Genomic DNA, 16,968 nt, shown 5'->3' on the forward strand with positions numbered 1-16,968 from the left:
TGGAAGGGTCTGCCTTCTCCAGTATGCAAGAGGCTTTTTTGAAGAAGCAGCTTATCAAGAATAAGTTGTGTGTTTTTTTTTAAATACTCCACACTTTGAGCATTATTTGTCTCTGAGCCTAAGCATAATGGAGGCACTTTATTTCCTTTCTGAGATCACCAATTAAAAAGAACTATAAGGATTGTATTTTAAAAACTGGTCATCTACATCCTGCTTTTATAAAACTCTGTCTTTTCATGCCTCACTATTTTTTAGCACTGGCCTCAAAAGAATTAAGTGAAAAACAAAACTCCAATAAATCAATTGGGTAATTATCAACTCTGATAAAAGATTTGGCAGAAAGATTAAAACCACTGGTTAAATGGGTTTGAGGTTCTCTATAGATTTTAAATTACCCTTGTGATCTATTATATCTCATTATCCTCGATAGTGGATACTATGTAACATTGTATTCCAAATCCTACAAACCCAAGATGTATTCTCTTTAAGGCTCTTTTGTGCACAAAGTAGACAGAGAACAGGCAGTTAATAAATTTGTATGTGGTTTGGTTTATGTGTGTGTCCCAGCTATGGAATAAGTTTTTTTGGTTGATCTTCAAGTTCAAAATTATATGTTAATTAAGAGGCAGGAATTAAGTCTCTTCTGATTTTCACATGAGCATGCATTATTATTTCCTAGCTGTACTTGTGATTTCCTCCTCTCTCTCCATTTCTATTAACACCTTAAGCTTCAAATGGTTCAATTTCTAATTTGAGTTTTTTAGGCTTCGTGGCTTAGCAGTGCTCTGTGAACCTCCTGACACAGTCATCTTACCAGCACCCATATCAAAGAAGGCGGTAATTCTTATGCCTATTGTTAAGTTCAGATGAAAAGTCGATTGATGAGAGACACGGTATTTTTTCCTCAGCCACATTAAAGAATATCAATCAGAGGTAACTGATTACAAACCATAACCACTTCTGGTTAAAAGATAAGACGTTATAGAGATTTTTAACAACACAGCTGCAAAACTAAGAACTTATGGTGCCTTCCTGTTTTCCTCTTTCTTCTTCTTATATAGTTAATGACCAAAGCTAGTCTGAAAAATCCTGGGACCAAATTAAAACTCATCACTTCAAATGCACTGAGTAACACTGTTACCAAGGGAAACATTTCAGTATGATCAAGGCAGTCAACCAGGAAGCATTTGGTTTGCATTTATAGTCAGCATTCAGAAAAGGGAGATAAAATACTATCAGACCTGTTTAAGTAAACACGTAAATAAAAGCTGTTTAGGAAGGTTAATTATGCAGCACTGAGGGAGATCCTCAGATGGTCCCTTCAATGTTTTTCCATTGCTTTTAAGCTTTGCTACTTTGTCATCCTATTTTTAGTTTTTTTTCCTCTTCTCAATAAAGAAACATTTCTTCTCAATATACTTCGTAATTAGCTAAGAAACTTTTCCATAAAACTGATGCCTACCAAAATTTTTTTAAAAAATGTATTTTTATTGATTTCAGAGAGGAATGAAGAGGGAGAGAGAGAGACAGAAACATCAATGATGACAGAGAATCATTGATTGGCTGCCTCCTGCACGCCCCGCACTGGGGATCAAACCCACAACCCGGGCATGTGCCCTTGACTGGAATCGAACCTGGAATTCTTCAGTTGCCAGGCCGACGCTCTCTCCACTGAGTCAACCAGTTAGGGCCTACCAAACTTCAAGAGGAAACACCTCTTTTTAAAAATGCATTTGGCAAAAAGGAACTGTAAGTTAGGCAGTTTTCACTAAAATAATGAGGCCTTTTCTCAGTTCTGTATCAAAATTGTGTCACTATCCAAAGAACAGATATTTTGTGATATACACTTAAAATAACAAATTCATATTAAGCATATATTTAAATTATTATTCTGATTTTGACAGTATTTAGTATTTACCGACATTTGATTATTTTACACAAGACATATAACAGGTCAGTAAAATGAACCTCTCACTTGTTCTTATTTGGACATAACTACATACATATGTTAATGTATCATTATTTTCTTTTTCACTGAATACTTTAACTTATTCCTGGTAACTAAATAATCATGCAATAATATTGGCTATGTTATTATTCTAGGCATCCAAGATAATTTTTTAGCAAGAGAAATCTTTTAAGGACTTTTAAGATGATGAATAATGGGAAGAATTCCCTGAATGGTGTTGAAGTCTCTTTAAGAGAAACTGACAATCAATAATCACCATTTGCCAACCCTAATAGACAATTCATTGATAATGTTTACGTTCACTAAGTCTCCTGGCTGAGGACCAGATCATTTAGAATAAAACAAAGTCAAGTCTTTGAGGATCCCTCTGAGCTTCCAGGGGTATAACTTTCACAAATTCAAATAACTTGTAGAGAAACACGATAGGGCCATATCAGTTCCCCACAGTTATGCGGAGTACAAAACAAGGTATCGGATAAAAACTTCAGGACACAACAGCAACAGGTGAAAGCAGCACCTTAAAAAGCAGACAGAGGAACCACAGCACAGCAGCCTGAAGTCACCTGGAACAAACTTCTCAGCCACCATAGCATTCAATGATAAAGACAGCAAAATACAGCAGGTCTTTGAACAAGGTCATTTCATTCAATGCCCTTTCCTTAAAATGATGGTCAGAAAAAAAAAAAAAAATCAGTTCAAGCAGGAACACTGTCTGTGTGGAGTCTGCACATTCTTCCCTGTATGCAGGGTCTTCCCTAGGGAATCCAGTTTCCTCCCACATGCCAAAGATGGGTGGGAGTGAACTGATGTGTCAACCTGCTCCAGTCTGAGTGTGAGCGTGAGTGTGAGTGTGTGTGTGTGTGCATGTGTGAAAGATGGCGTAAGTGAATTGAAGTGTCTATACTGCCCCAGTCTGTTTGTGTGTGTGAAAGATGTACACGAGTAAACTGATGTGTCTAACCTGCCCCAATCTGAGTGTGAGCGTGAGTGTGAATGTGTGTGTGTGTGTGTGTGTGTTTTGAGTGACCCTGCAAGGGAAAGGAATCCGTTCCAAGGTGGGCTCCTGCTTTGTGCCCTGAGCTTTATGCTCCGACCACTGACCCTGAACTGGAATAAGCAAGTCGAAAAATAATTATTTTCTTTTAAAGTTAAAGAATTAATTTTATTTTAATTAATATTTATTAATATAGCTAGTATATATGCTTACATGTATGTATAGCTCACATTTATTTCAAAGTTTAATGTTAGAAGTGTTTTGGGTTTTCATTTAGAAGTTTGGTGATTTCTACGACCAGAATTTAATTTTTATTTATATCAATTAGCCTACAGTAAAATTGGTTTTGTTATGTTGTTTTGCTTAATGTCACAGTTTCCAGGAGGTGAGAGAAGAGCGGGTAGGGAAGAGGGTGTTGAATGAACTTTTCAGATAAGAAGAGTTTCTCAAAGTATGTTCTGGGACCATTCCTAACAGGCCTTTCTAGGCCCACCCCAGACCTAAAGCAAAGTAGTTTGTAGAGATGGGGTCCAGAAATTTGCATTACAACAAGCATGCCAAGTATCTCAGATGGCAAGTGAAGTTTTATAGTCATTGAAGATAGTGACGTTCTGTGCTGATGGTGGGGACTGGGGTGAAGAAGAAAACCGGAAGCAAGACACCAAAGCCCTGGTGACTGCCGGAGCGCATCAAAGCCGGAGAGGACGGCTGCATGGCACCACCTGCTCGTTTCCTTGCTCGGCTGAAGCTTCACCAGCACCTAAACTCTCCAGTGCAGATACATGATTGGGCTAGTTGGCTCTCCTCTGCTGTATAATCCAGTACTAACAGTTCCCAACATAAACTAGGAGTCTCAATATGTGTGTTTGATGACTAAGATGGTAGGGAAAATGACTAACAGAGCAGAGCACGTCTACAACCACTCCTGGAAGTCAATGTGGGGCTGGGAAATTAGTCTTCATTTCAATACACTGCACCTGAAGTGCACATGTGAGGCTGTGGCCGAGCAGACTGAGGGTGGTGGTCTATTTCCTGGGGAAACCGGCTGGTGGAGAGGTGGGTAGGCTCACCTCCCTTTCCTAGAAGGAAGTGCACTGCATAATGAGGTAGCCTCGTGGGTGCCATGAGGACACAGAAATGTTGACTCTGCTGGACTTTAGATGCTCTGGCTTTTAAAATGACAGAGGTAAGAATTATGCCCTATCTTACAACCTCCCTTGTAGCTAGAGGTGACCATGTTGTACAGTATTGGCCAGTGAAATAGAAGAAGTTCCTGTCAAGAGCTTTCCTTCCCAAATAAAAAAGCAAATTCTTGTGAAGAGGTTTCTGACGTTTCACACTGTCCCCTTCTTCATCCTTTCTGCCTGGAGGACAGCACGATGACGGGCAGTGGCAGCCATCCTAGGGTCTTGAGCACAGAAGCCACAAGCTAATAATTACAGAACAGAGAGAAGGAACCAGATATGTTGACAACATCCTTTAGCACCAGTTCTTCATTCCTATTTCAGACTCCTTGATGTAAGAGGAAAACAAACCCTTAATCTGTCTACATCACTGTTCTTCAATTTCAGTCACGTACAGCTGAGTCCATTTTCAACTCACAGCTTTTTCTCTCTCTTTTTTAAAGGTGTCAATATTTTTTGAGATCATCATCCTCGTGAAATTTATCTTTGCATTCCTTTACATGTCTCTATTGTAGCATTTTACACTTACAGTCAATTCAATTAACATCAAATGGAACTTAAAACAATTGGATCTTTAGAAAACAACAGCCTAGATCCGTGGTCAGCAAACCGGGGCTCGCGAGCCATATGCGGCTCTTTGGTCCCTTGAGTGTGGCTCTTCCACAAAATACCACGTGCGGGCGCGTATGTATAGTGCGATTGAAACTTCATGGCCCATGAGCATAAGTAGGTATTTTGTGGAAGAGCCACACTCAAGGGGCCAAAGAGTCGCAGGTGGCTCACGAGCCGCGGTTTGCCAAGCCGCAGTTTGCCGACCACTGGGCCCTAGAAAAATGTATTTTTCATCTAACTCAGAAAACTGGCTCACGCATCTTCACAGCCCTCTCCTACCAGAAACCAACTGGAATGAAGGAATGAAAATAAAAATCAGAGAAAAACCTGTATCAGCATAAATTAAGTAGAGAGTTGATACTAAAACCCCCAAGTAATGCTTGTCAAATACGGTACAGATGACATTAAATTGTAGATGGTTGCTGAGAGCTGACTTATTACTTTCATTACTTAAATAGCCAAAAAAGCAGACTGCCTAAGTATCACCTAACAAGGAAATGGATAAACACGAGAAATAAAGGCTATGTGACAGCACCCGCCCCTCCTTCCTGCTGTGAGAGGTGAGGGTCAGGAACAGAGGCTGGGTGGACCATGGGTGTGAGGGCCCGCTGTATGAAAAGTCCCCTCCTGTGGAAGCTACAGCACAGCTCGGGGGATGGAAAAGCAGTCACCTCAGAAAGAGAGCAGGTCCTGGCCCTGACATAACTCACCGAGACAATGAGAGGCAGTTCTGCATCCCCTTCCCCTGCAGCAAGCCACCCAGTGACTATGCTGGCACGACAGGGTATCTTTCCAGCTCGGCAGGAAGTAGCACAGAGAAAAGGCTAGGCAGAGACACACTATATTCTGAGAGCATAGACAGACTACACTAAAAATGAGATGTGGAAAGTAGAACACTGGCATGTGTGGTTTCAAAAACCTTGAAAATACCTTGTAGAGAAAACGTTGCCCTGCTGGGAGCTGCAGCTTCATCTCCTTCAGGCCATAGGAATGTTACATCAGTAACATAAACTGATAGCTTCCATCTTCAAGTTAAACCGTTAGGTGATGAAGAAAAATCGCACCACGCATTCATTCAATGAGCAGCTACTTTGTGCAAGGCACTGCATCAAGTATAGACAGAACAGTGCAAACAGACCAATCACCCTGCCCTCGTAGAGCTTATACTCTTCTGGAGGACTTACTACCGTCTGGAACTTTCTCTTCACCCGGGAATGGACAAAGATAAATCTAAGACTTATAAGAAAGATTCTACAACATTTTTTTTTAAAAAAAGGAACATGGAAGAAAAAGAGGTTGAATATATTTATAACAAAGATGCACCACAGTACTAGACTCTGAGCTCCTCATTAAGAGTAAGACCCATGTGGCAGAGACTCAGTTACCCCATTCTGCCTGTTCTACTCACTGCACTCACCCCAATCTACCCAGTTGGAAGGGTACAGTTGGTACACAGCAGGGACTCAATGAATAGCAGGTGAGTGAATAGAATAAGTAGAAAAAAGACACCCCTAGCTAATGTACAGAAGCAAGCACTGCCAAGTAGAATGTTAAAAGTCATGAGAATAAAAAGTATTATGGAGTAAAACAAAATCAGCACGGTACGTAACACATCTCAGAGGATCCTTCAGAGTGAAGCAACAAATTCTGGTGAGAAAAGCAGATGGAGAGAGTCTAACAGAGAGGTAATCACACTGGAAAATTAAATAATTGGTACAAATATGAAAAGGGAGATGACCTGACCATTATTTGATTGGCTATCCAAAAAACTCATAAAAGAGTCAACTGAAAAGAACAATTTTTCAAATACCCCAAATTAACTGATCAATAAATGTATATAATCTACTTGAAAAAACTATAAAATTTAAGAGGCATAAAAGAACTCTTGAATAAATGAGGATGATGAATATGGTAAAGATCTCAATCCTCCCCACGCAAGTTAATATATAAATATGTTGAAATTCCAATTAAAAAACTAATATAATTTTAGGGAGTTGAAGGTGATTAAGATTTGTCCAGGGATAGAGCCTCACAAATCATTAAAAATGTGTGTGACATTCACCACTGGTAAATTACTTATTAAAAACTGGATATATGTCCACCTTACACCATTTTCTATAAACAAAAATTTTAAATGTAAAATATAAAATTATAAAAATGAGAGGCCCAATGTATGAAATTCATGCAAGGGGCTAGGCTAGGGCTCTTGCAGCCCTGGCTGCCTTGGCCCTCACAGCCCTGGCTTCGTCCAGATGGTCCTGCTGTTTGGTCTAATTAGCATATTAGCTCTTTATTATATAGGATAAGATTAAAATTTCAATAATATTTATCTCTCCCTTCTGTGTGGGAGAGCCTAATAACTAGGCACAAACCAGAAACCACAAGGAAAAAAATATTGATAGATTTTGTTACATAAACATTTGCACATAAAATAATCATAAATAAAAAACAAACAAACAACATATAAGGGATAAGACATCTACAATAGGTATATAGAATGGGTTCAAATCTTTACTATAGAAAGAACTCTTACAGACAATGAATAAAGACAAATGCTGAAGACAGGAAAGGATAGAAGGTAAACAGAAGGCCATTCACAAAAGAAATACAAGTCACCAACTAACATGTGGAAAATATAACACCTCACCACCAATTTAAACACAGACTTAAAACCTTAAATGCCACTTTTCACCCATCAGATTGGTAGTTATTTAGAAAAATATATGATTATCTATCATTTATTGGTGAAGGATGATGAGTTGGTGGTCACTCCGGTAATAGCATACACAGGTAAAACCTCTCTCCAGGGGGATTTGTCAGTGAAAATCCGTTTTCAGAGTATGCATACCCTTTGAGCCAAGAAGGCCACTCAGATGCACTTATCCTAGGAAAATCACCATAACTTTAACTTCAAAGATAGTTAAGTCAAAGAGAGAGAAACATGGATGTGAGAACTACATCAGTTAGTTGTCTTCCAAATGGAGATTGAACCCGCAACCTGGGTATGTGCCCTAACAGGGAGTCAAACCCTCAACCTTCCAGTGCACTGGAGGACTTTCCAAGTGAGCCACCCAGCCAGGGCCAAAAGGAGGTAGTTTTTTATGGATTTTATTTTATTGTTTTAGAGAGAGAGGAAGGGAGAGAAACATCGATGTGAGAGAGAAACAGTGTCTGGTTGGTTGCCTCCCGTACACACTCAGATCAAGAATCTAACCCGCAACCTGGGCCTGTGCCCTGACCTTTCTGTGCACACAACAATGCCCAACCAACTGAGCCACACTGGCCAGGGCAAAAAAGGAAGTCGTTTTAATTACATTGATGAGAAAGCATGCCTATTTAAAAAAGAAAGCAAACAACGGAACAAAATGTATATTATGACCCCATTTTTATAGCACAAACCCAACAGAACTATATATATTCATTAACAGAATATAATTAATATGATATGAAATATACTGGTATAATTAACCTTCCTTGAACCTTTAATATGTGCTTGGTTTGGCACTAAATTATTTACCTGCATTACCTCTACAACCTTCACAACAATCCTAGAGGTAGCAGCCGTTTACAGATGAAGCAGCCGAGGCTTAGATATTTGAAAACGTGTGACATCCTCACAAAGTAATAAGTGGTAGACCAGAGATTCCAGCCCTGCCAGTCTAACTCCAGTGGCGCTGCCATTAATACTAATGTTACAACTCAGACTGTGGGCAGAAAACGCTGAAAAACTGTATTCAAAAGATTGGTAACTGCACAGCCTGGAGGGGACTTTTTGTATGTTTGTTCTATCTTAAGAAAACACGACCTTAAACATTTTTTTAAAGTCACCAAAAGAAGGTAAACATACTAACACAGAATACTTTAAAAAATACACAAAATATTTACATTTTGAGCTTACGTTTATTTAAAAATCAAAACTATATGAATGAGTTGTACAGAAAAAATTTTAGAATGCACCAAAATGATGAAAATGGTTATTATTTTGAGAGGATCGAACTCTTCTCACTGTTGCTTATCTGTACTTCTTATTTTTTCTAAGGTAAACATGTAATATAATAAAAACTCTACTTTCACATTTAATAAGCATATAATTATCAAGGTAATTACTTCAAAATATAAATTAAATTTCAAGAATTCTACTCAATATTTTTATGAAAATGTGGAAAATCTCTTGTATAGTATCTGATAGCTGCAATCTACTCAAAACTATGAAGCAATCTAAAGTAAGATTGTATCCTCTACTCCTGTTTCTTTTTTCTTTTAATAAAAAGCAACATTCTGGGCCCTCGGGGGTAAACATCTATGCACTGATAGACTTGACATCAGTTCCATCAACCGCATAACCTATTGGTTCCAGTAAGCAATCTATTTTATTGTTCTGGTCTCAGAAAATGTGTTGTAGCTTTTCTGCACAGATGTTATTTAGGAAAAAAATTCTGCTTTTTATTGACCTATATTAAGTATAAATTCCGTTTGGTCACTAAAGCCTCTTATGATCCTCATCCAACATTTCTTTACCCCAGTGTGGTCCTTGCAACAAAGTCCAAAAACACATTGTAAATAGCTCAGTTGGCAACAGAAAATCAAGGGGGACATATTATTTCTTTATAAACTCAATCTTACTTCCTTTCATAGAAGAAAAGTCTTTAAATGACATTAGCACCAGCACACATCTGGCCCAGATCCTGGCATCGATGCCAAGGCAGCAGGCTACTGCTGTCCTACTGTCCTGCAAATGGCCGCTCTATGGCCCTCCACCTTCTCTAGTTAATTTTTCTCAGTTTATCACAGCTATCAACAAAAGAGGCCAAGAAAGAAAGACTAGTTCTATAAAAGAGATCGCTAATTCCCAGGTATTTCTGCCTCGGCTATCATTAGCAATAAATGAATTGCCCTGAAGAGTACAAAAGAAATCAACTGATAAAGAAAATACTCCCGCTGACTCCAAGACGTGTAAATTCAAGTAATAAACTAAATAGGGAGGGAAAAGGTCAAATAAAAGGGTAGAGGTCATCCGAAGGGTGCTGCCTCTGTAAATGGAATGAGCAGAAGGAAATGACTTTAATTCAATTAGCTCATCTAGAAACCTGGGGCATGGAATATATAAAATGGTGCTGGAGGAATTTATTGCCTGGGACTTCTGTATCTGTAGCAACAGGGGCGGCTGCCGCTCTCTTTCTCTGGTGCATCCTGCTTTTGCACAGCTCTGTGTGGTCCAGGTCCTGCCCAGCTGCTTTTCCTGCTGCCCGCTGGGGAGGACTGCTCTGGCTCTCACTGGGCGAGTTCTCTGCATCCAGCCAGACCAGTGGGCCTGGGGCCGGCACTCTGCCTGCACAACGCTTACTTCACTTTCTCAAAGGGTGGTCCAGGACCACCTAGCATCAGGTCTTCCGGCATGCTTGTCAAAAATGCAGATCTCTGGGTCCTGTCCCGGCCTACAGGATCTGAATCCCTGGGGGCAGTGGCCAGAGAGCACTGTCTGAAACCCACGTGTGTGCATGCTCCTTTGTATGCATACTCACATATGGGAAACAGTAAGCCAATGGGCACCACGCAGCATGGTATGTTCCATTAAAGAAGTAATGCAGTCACTGCTCTAGATTTTAGACACCATGTTTTAAATATCAAACTCTACATCTGCCTACTTGGATATACAACAATATGAGGTATATAGAAGAAAAACCAATACAAGAGCTAGTCTGAAGGTAAGATGTGGGCACAAAAAAAAAAAAAAAAAATCCTAATTATCACACTTTCCTCTGTTCCTAAAGAAATAAGCATTGAGAATTAACTTTAAAAAGTGACTTTACATTAATTATTAAAAGTAGCTCTTTTAAGACTCTAAAAAGAGGAAACATGGATAATTATTTCCCGATTTGGCAGTCAATCAGCACTGACTTCCTAACTGCCAAATAAAACACCTCTTCCTAGCAAGCACCTTAGACTCTAGCATCTGGAAGTGTGCATCACTTCCTTTATGAAACATCTCTTCTAGTTTCTGTGACAAAGCACTTTTCCTTTCTCTGGTCATATTATTCCCTTGCAGCCTCCTAATACACTCTACCTAATTTTTAAAAGGGATGCACCCCAAGGTCCTGTCCCTGGCCTTCTGCTTTGCTCCCTCTACACACTGACCTTTGGCAACCTTGATCACCACCATGGCTTGCAGCCAACTCCATGCTGAAGACCCCTCCTTCTTCTGGCCCAGAGTTCTCCTGAGCTCCTGTCCTTCACAGCCAACTGCCCCTGCCCACTGAACGTCTTCACTGGATATGCCAGTGACAACTCAAATTCCATGTGTGCAAAACTCCGCTCATCATTATCCCCCAACCAGTTTCTTTCTTCAGAATTCACATTCTTAAGGCTCAACACCACCACTCATCCAGTCTTCCATATCAGAAGGCTGGATGTTTTTCTAGGGTAGGGGCAAGCAAACTCAAATGCCTGTGAGGGCACCCAGGCATTTTTTAACTTAAGGAACAAGTACACAGCTCTTAACACAGTCATTTCTATGTAGTTTGCAAAGATTAACTTATTTAATACTCAGAACAACCCTCTGAAATAGGTATTATTATCCCTACTTTACAAATGGGGAAACTGAGGCACAGAGAGATTATAGGAACTGTTCAAGGCCTCTCAATTAGTAAGAGCCAGGAATGAATGCAGGGACTCTGCCAGAGAACTGGTTAGAGTACAGAACAGTTAAGGAGCACAGGGCTCAAAGAACTGGAGAAGGCTTGCTTTCCCTAATGACAGTCAAGGTCTTTGCAACTCCAGGTCCCAAATCTCCTCAGCACTCCACCACTTCTACCGTTCTGTTAATTCTATTTCCTTAATATTTTCCTATATCTTTCTCTCCCCTTTTCTCCTTCCCCACCACAGCCTTAGTTCAGCCCAAGTCATTTCTCAATTGGTTACCAATGATTTATTTACCATCATTCTTGAGTCTCAATAGTCAATGCTCTTTAGCTGGGGCCAGAAAACTTTTTCTATAAAGAGCCAGAGGGAAAATACTCAGGCTTTCCAAGCCATAAATTTTCTCTATAATTACTCAATTCTGCCAACATAGCATGATAACAGCATAGAACAAATTGGCATGGCTGTGTTCCAATAAAACTTTCTTCACAAAAACAGGCAACCCTTTCTCAATAGTACTGCCACTGCAGTCTTCTTAATCCATCCTACTCCTTATATTGAAAGACATTCCACATGGTCTCCACACCTTAGAGAATATAATAAAAATATTAAAGTATTAAAAAAAAGAACCACCCACAGTGAATGCTTTTATAACCATAGGTAAAAATATTTCTAAGCACAAAAACAAAAAAAACCACAAAAAACAAAAAAAAAGAACTAACAAATTTGAAAAATCTCAGTAGGGCAAAATAAAACAGTGAAATATCACAAGTAAAATAAAGGAAAAAGAAAATATTTTAAAAAATTAATGCATATGATGGATAAAATGCTAAAGAGAGCTCTAAAAACATCATTAAGAAATGACCAAGGATATGAGGTAAATAAAAGGAAACATAGAAATGGTCAATAGAGAAAAAGTTATTTCTCACCAAAACTGAGAAAATAAAAACGAACACACAAAAATCTTTTCAGTTTTCAAATAGGCAACACTGGTAAAGACAACTAATTCACAAGCACGGAGTACAGAAGGAGTCAGATTCCCACATGCCGTTGGAGGGAATGTAAATTAAACTATCTTTTTTAGGCACAAACCGGTCAGTCTATCAAAATTACAATATTTAAAGCTAGCAACTACATTTCTAAACACTTATCCTACACAAGTACTCACATAAGTATACAAAGATTTATATACATAAAAGTTAATAACAGAATTGCTTTTATTTATCTAATATATTTTTATTGATTTCAGAGAGGAAGGAAGAGGGAGAGAGAGAAATAACAATGAGAGAGAATTACTGATCGGCCACCTTCTGCACACCCCACAACGGGGATCAAGCCTGGGACCTGGGCATGTGCTCTGACCGGGAATCGAACCATGACCTCTTGGTTCATAGGTCGACACTCAACCACTGAGACATCCCGTTCAGGCGAGGCTTTATATTTTAATAGAAATAGGATCATTATACACACATGCATACACAGTTCTACAACTTGTCATTTTCTCTTAACAGTGTAGCTTTCACTGACAGTATTTACTTCACTGCATACCATTTCATTATATGGAACTGCCATTATTTACTTAACTAATCCTCTACAGGTAAACGTTTAGGGTGTTTCCAGTTTTTTTGCTATTAAAAGCAATTCTGGACTGGCTGGTGTGGTTCAGTGGTTGAATGTTGACCTATGAACCAGGAGGTCATGGTTTGCTTGCCAGTTTGATTCCTGGTTGAGACATATAACTGGGTTTCCGGACTCGATCCCTAGTGGGGGTGGTGTAGAAGGCGGCCAATCAATTCTCTCTCATCACTGATGTTTCTATCTTTCCCTCTCCCTTCCTCTCTGAAACCAATAAAAATATATGTATATATAAAACTTTATATCTTTATATCTGCATATATATGGCTACATTTTAAGTAGGAGTTTCATCTAAAATGGATGAAAAAGGTACTTTTCCAGTTTAAGATACTGTTTCTGTATTATCTGAATTTCTTTTTCTTACAATAAATTTATATTAATTCAGCAGTATTTAAAATCTGCTTAAAAGATAAATAAATAAGACAAAATATGTACAAAGTGACTGTGTTCCTCCAAAATGCCCCCCAGGTCTTTCCCTTGCTGGGGTGGAAAACCTGTGCCACAGTGACAGCATTGCCTGCTTCAATATTCACCCAGGAAGTGCCTCTCCAGCACTCCAGTCACACTGCACTACTCAGCACACTTCAGCTCTGAATATGCCAGATGTCTCTGCTTGCAATCCTTGCCTTTTCTGCCCAGTAAACACTCATTCACTTCAATTCCTTCCACAGGCAAAAGAACACTCCCTTCTCTGGGTTCCCCCTCTGCCTCATGCACACATCCCTTATAATTCCTATAACACTAATTTCCCTAATGATGCATATAGCAATGATAATAGTGTTGATTATAGCTAATTAAGTGCATAATAGTGCTGGGTAGGCACTTAATGCAGGTGTTTTACCTGCATTATCTCATTTAATCCTCACAATGAGGCTATGAGGTAAGTGCCACTATCTCTACTTTACAGGTAAAGAAACTAAGACACTCTAAGGTTAAGAAATTGCTCAAGATCACACAGGTATTAGGAAAGAGTTCTGGGTTTGAAACACAGATGTATCGGACCACAGCTGTTCTATTTTTATATATGTACATGCGTACAAAATCTCCCCATTAGACTGAACTTATTGTTAATCTCTGTATCTCCAGTAACCAGCACCAAGAGATATGTGGTAAACACCAATAAATACTGAAGGCAGGCAGTCTCTGAGTATGGAATAGGGTCTTTATTGTCATCATCTAGTCCCACCCACTACACAATGCAGGAATCAACTTCCCTCAAAGATGATCTGTTTCCATTTAGATAGTTCCAATGTCAGGGAACGTCGCCTTACAAGGCAGCCCATTTCGCACCTAAATAGTTCTCCTAAGAACTCTCTTTCACACTGAGAGAATCTGCCACTCTGTTAGCATGTGCAATCTCCTAGTTTTGTCTTCTGGACTATAAGTGAGCAGCATTGTTCCTTTAAATCAATGGAACTACAGATGTCTAAAAATGGCTATTATGTCTTTCTCCTTTCCCTCACTTTATCCCTCCTCCCTTCTCTTTTCTAAGCAGAACACTCTCATCCCCCAAGTGACAAGGTTTCCACATCCCCTCTTCCTTATGGCTGCCCTCCTCTGGGAGACTTCAGTCTGTCAGTTCCCTCTCAAAAGTGAGTCCTACCCAGCTGGTGTGGCTCAGTGGTTGAGCGTCAACCTATGAGCCAGGAGGTCACAGTTCGATTGCAGGTCACGGCACATGCCCAGGTTGGGGGCTCCATCCCCGGTGGTCGGTGTGCAGGAGGCAGTCATCAATGATTCTCTCTCACGTTGACATTTCTATTTCTCTCTCCCTCTCCCTTCCTCTCTGAAATCAATAACAATATATTAAAAAAAAAAAAAAAAAAAGCAAGTCCCTACCAAGTGAGGAGCACTGTACCCAGAGAGCTAGAAGTGCTCAACAAGTATATGGCATGACTTCTGCCCTGAAATTCTTTGGAAAATACAACCTATATTGAATAATCAAGTGTTTACCTGTAATTATTTGAAAACTGACCTCTGAAGGTCTCCCCCCATGTGCCAGTCATGTTGCTGGGTACTTCACGTGCATTATATGATTAAATTCTTAAGTGATTTATTGTTATTTCTATTTTATAGATGAGGGAATTGTCTTAGCAAGGTCAAGGCTAGTAAATGTCACAGCCAGGATCTGAACTCAAGTCTGCTTGACTTCCCAGCCATATTCTGAGTGTTGAGGAGGGAGATTTGGGCTGGGCGCAGCAAAAGAAGACTTAGTGGAGAAGCCTTGAAAGGATGTGACTGGTCTCCGTGGAGGAAGGAGTACGGTGGGGTGGAAAACAAATGTTTCTGTGGAAGAGTCTAACCATTTCCGATTATAATGTCCCTTTAAAGTCAGGGAGAGTCGAGGCAGGAGGCAATACAGAGGACCTGCAGACGCTTGGGCAGGTCAGGAACACTGAAAGCAATGCCTTAGGAAATTCCTCTGGCAGCCCTGGGTGGCATATATTGCAGTGGAAGGAGAATGAGGCAGAAAGAACAGTTAGGAGCTGGAGCAATAATAGCCCTCATGTCTGGACCCGAACAAGGATGGTAGCTTCAGAAATGGGGATGAGAAACCACAGAGGCACCACAGAGGGGCCTACTGGTGCAACTGGCGGTTAGACTGTAGGGGAGAATGGAAAGCAAAGAATGTGCTAAGATTTCTCCTCGAGGAGAGATGAAGAATATTGGCTTTGCTGACAGAAATGGGACATGACAGACTGAATCGGCAGAGTGCACACCCAGAAACTCCTGCTCATGGCAGAGCTCACTTCTGGCGCCCAGACAGAGAGGCCTTGTTTTCTGGGTGACATCCTAGAATCACACCTTCTCTACAGTCCTTCTCACATGTCAACATGACACTCAAACCAGCACTGAGACATAACTTCAAAGATTCCACCCGAAGTCAGCCTCACCGCTGTAGAGCTGCCCGGTGTACGTTTTACTATGATTCTCTGTCAAGTTCCCTATGTCCAAGTGCCATCCTCCCTAAAAGGTTTTCTGTAAATGAACTTGGTCACTGAGGAACAAGATGTGTCTGATTTGTCTCCTTTTCCCCTGGATTTCAGGCTCAACTCCCTTGAAAGACAAACAAATAAACAGAAACCATTCCTTCTTTGTCTCTATTCTCTACTCTCAAAGCCTCTCTGCCTTATCTGTTCACTTGCCGATTTTGACTCAACAATATTATTTACCACTTTCTGTCCGCAGAGTACCAAATACAACTTCACTGTTTACCCATTTCTTCTCCTTATTCTCATCCAGAAGAAACGGAGAGACCAGGTCTTCCGTCGGCAGGGTGACCCAGGACATACAGTCCAAACAGCATGAGCCCAGAATAAGCTACTTCTAAGTTTAGCTATGAGATGGGATGATAATAACAAAGCTTCTCCTGACTCATAGTGTGGTTGTAGCAACCAAATGACATTATTATGGGTTAACACCTAAATGCATGCAATTGTTTTGGTGCAGTTTGCTACAATTAGGCAAAAAATCTGGTTCTAAACCTTTCAGAAAAGCACTCAAACCCCTTCATACCTGGGAAAATCCCAGAGGTCCTACAAGAGGCAAACATCAGTGAGTGGGAGTCCCAGTGGCCACTGTGGTTCCACTGCACACCACGCACAGCAGTGCCGTCCGTCCTGCTGCGGAACTCAGACAGACTCATTACCGCACTGCATCTTTAAAGGACAGCAGATGCAAACAACAAAAGTCAGAAATAAGCAGGATAAGTATTCTACTTTAATTGTAAATAAATGAGGATATTCTAGTACATGTTCAATACAATACTATTTACAATTCTGAGTAAATAGAATTCAGAAAATTTGACTTCAGATCTCAATTAGAGAGAATCTGCAGTTTCAAAATATACCTGTTGGAGGAGTAAATGAAATCAGCTTTTTGCTTAACTAAAAATGAAGTTTCAAGGAAGACTCTAACCATACCAGAAAGACAAAGTA

General features: G+C 40.0%; 1 protein-coding gene across 2 annotated transcripts in view; it reads right to left on the minus strand.

The window, feature by feature from the left end:
• Nucleotides 1–16,968, minus strand: part of LOC118672203 (protoheme IX farnesyltransferase, mitochondrial) — a 117,819-nt gene that overhangs the window by 94,265 nt on the left and 6,586 nt on the right. The window lies entirely within an intron of this gene.

The sequence above is a fragment of the Myotis myotis genome, unplaced genomic scaffold (genome assembly GCF_014108235.1).
Source record: "Myotis myotis isolate mMyoMyo1 unplaced genomic scaffold, mMyoMyo1.p scaffold_m19_p_17, whole genome shotgun sequence".
In the NCBI taxonomy this organism is placed as follows: Eukaryota; Metazoa; Chordata; class Mammalia; order Chiroptera; family Vespertilionidae; genus Myotis; species Myotis myotis.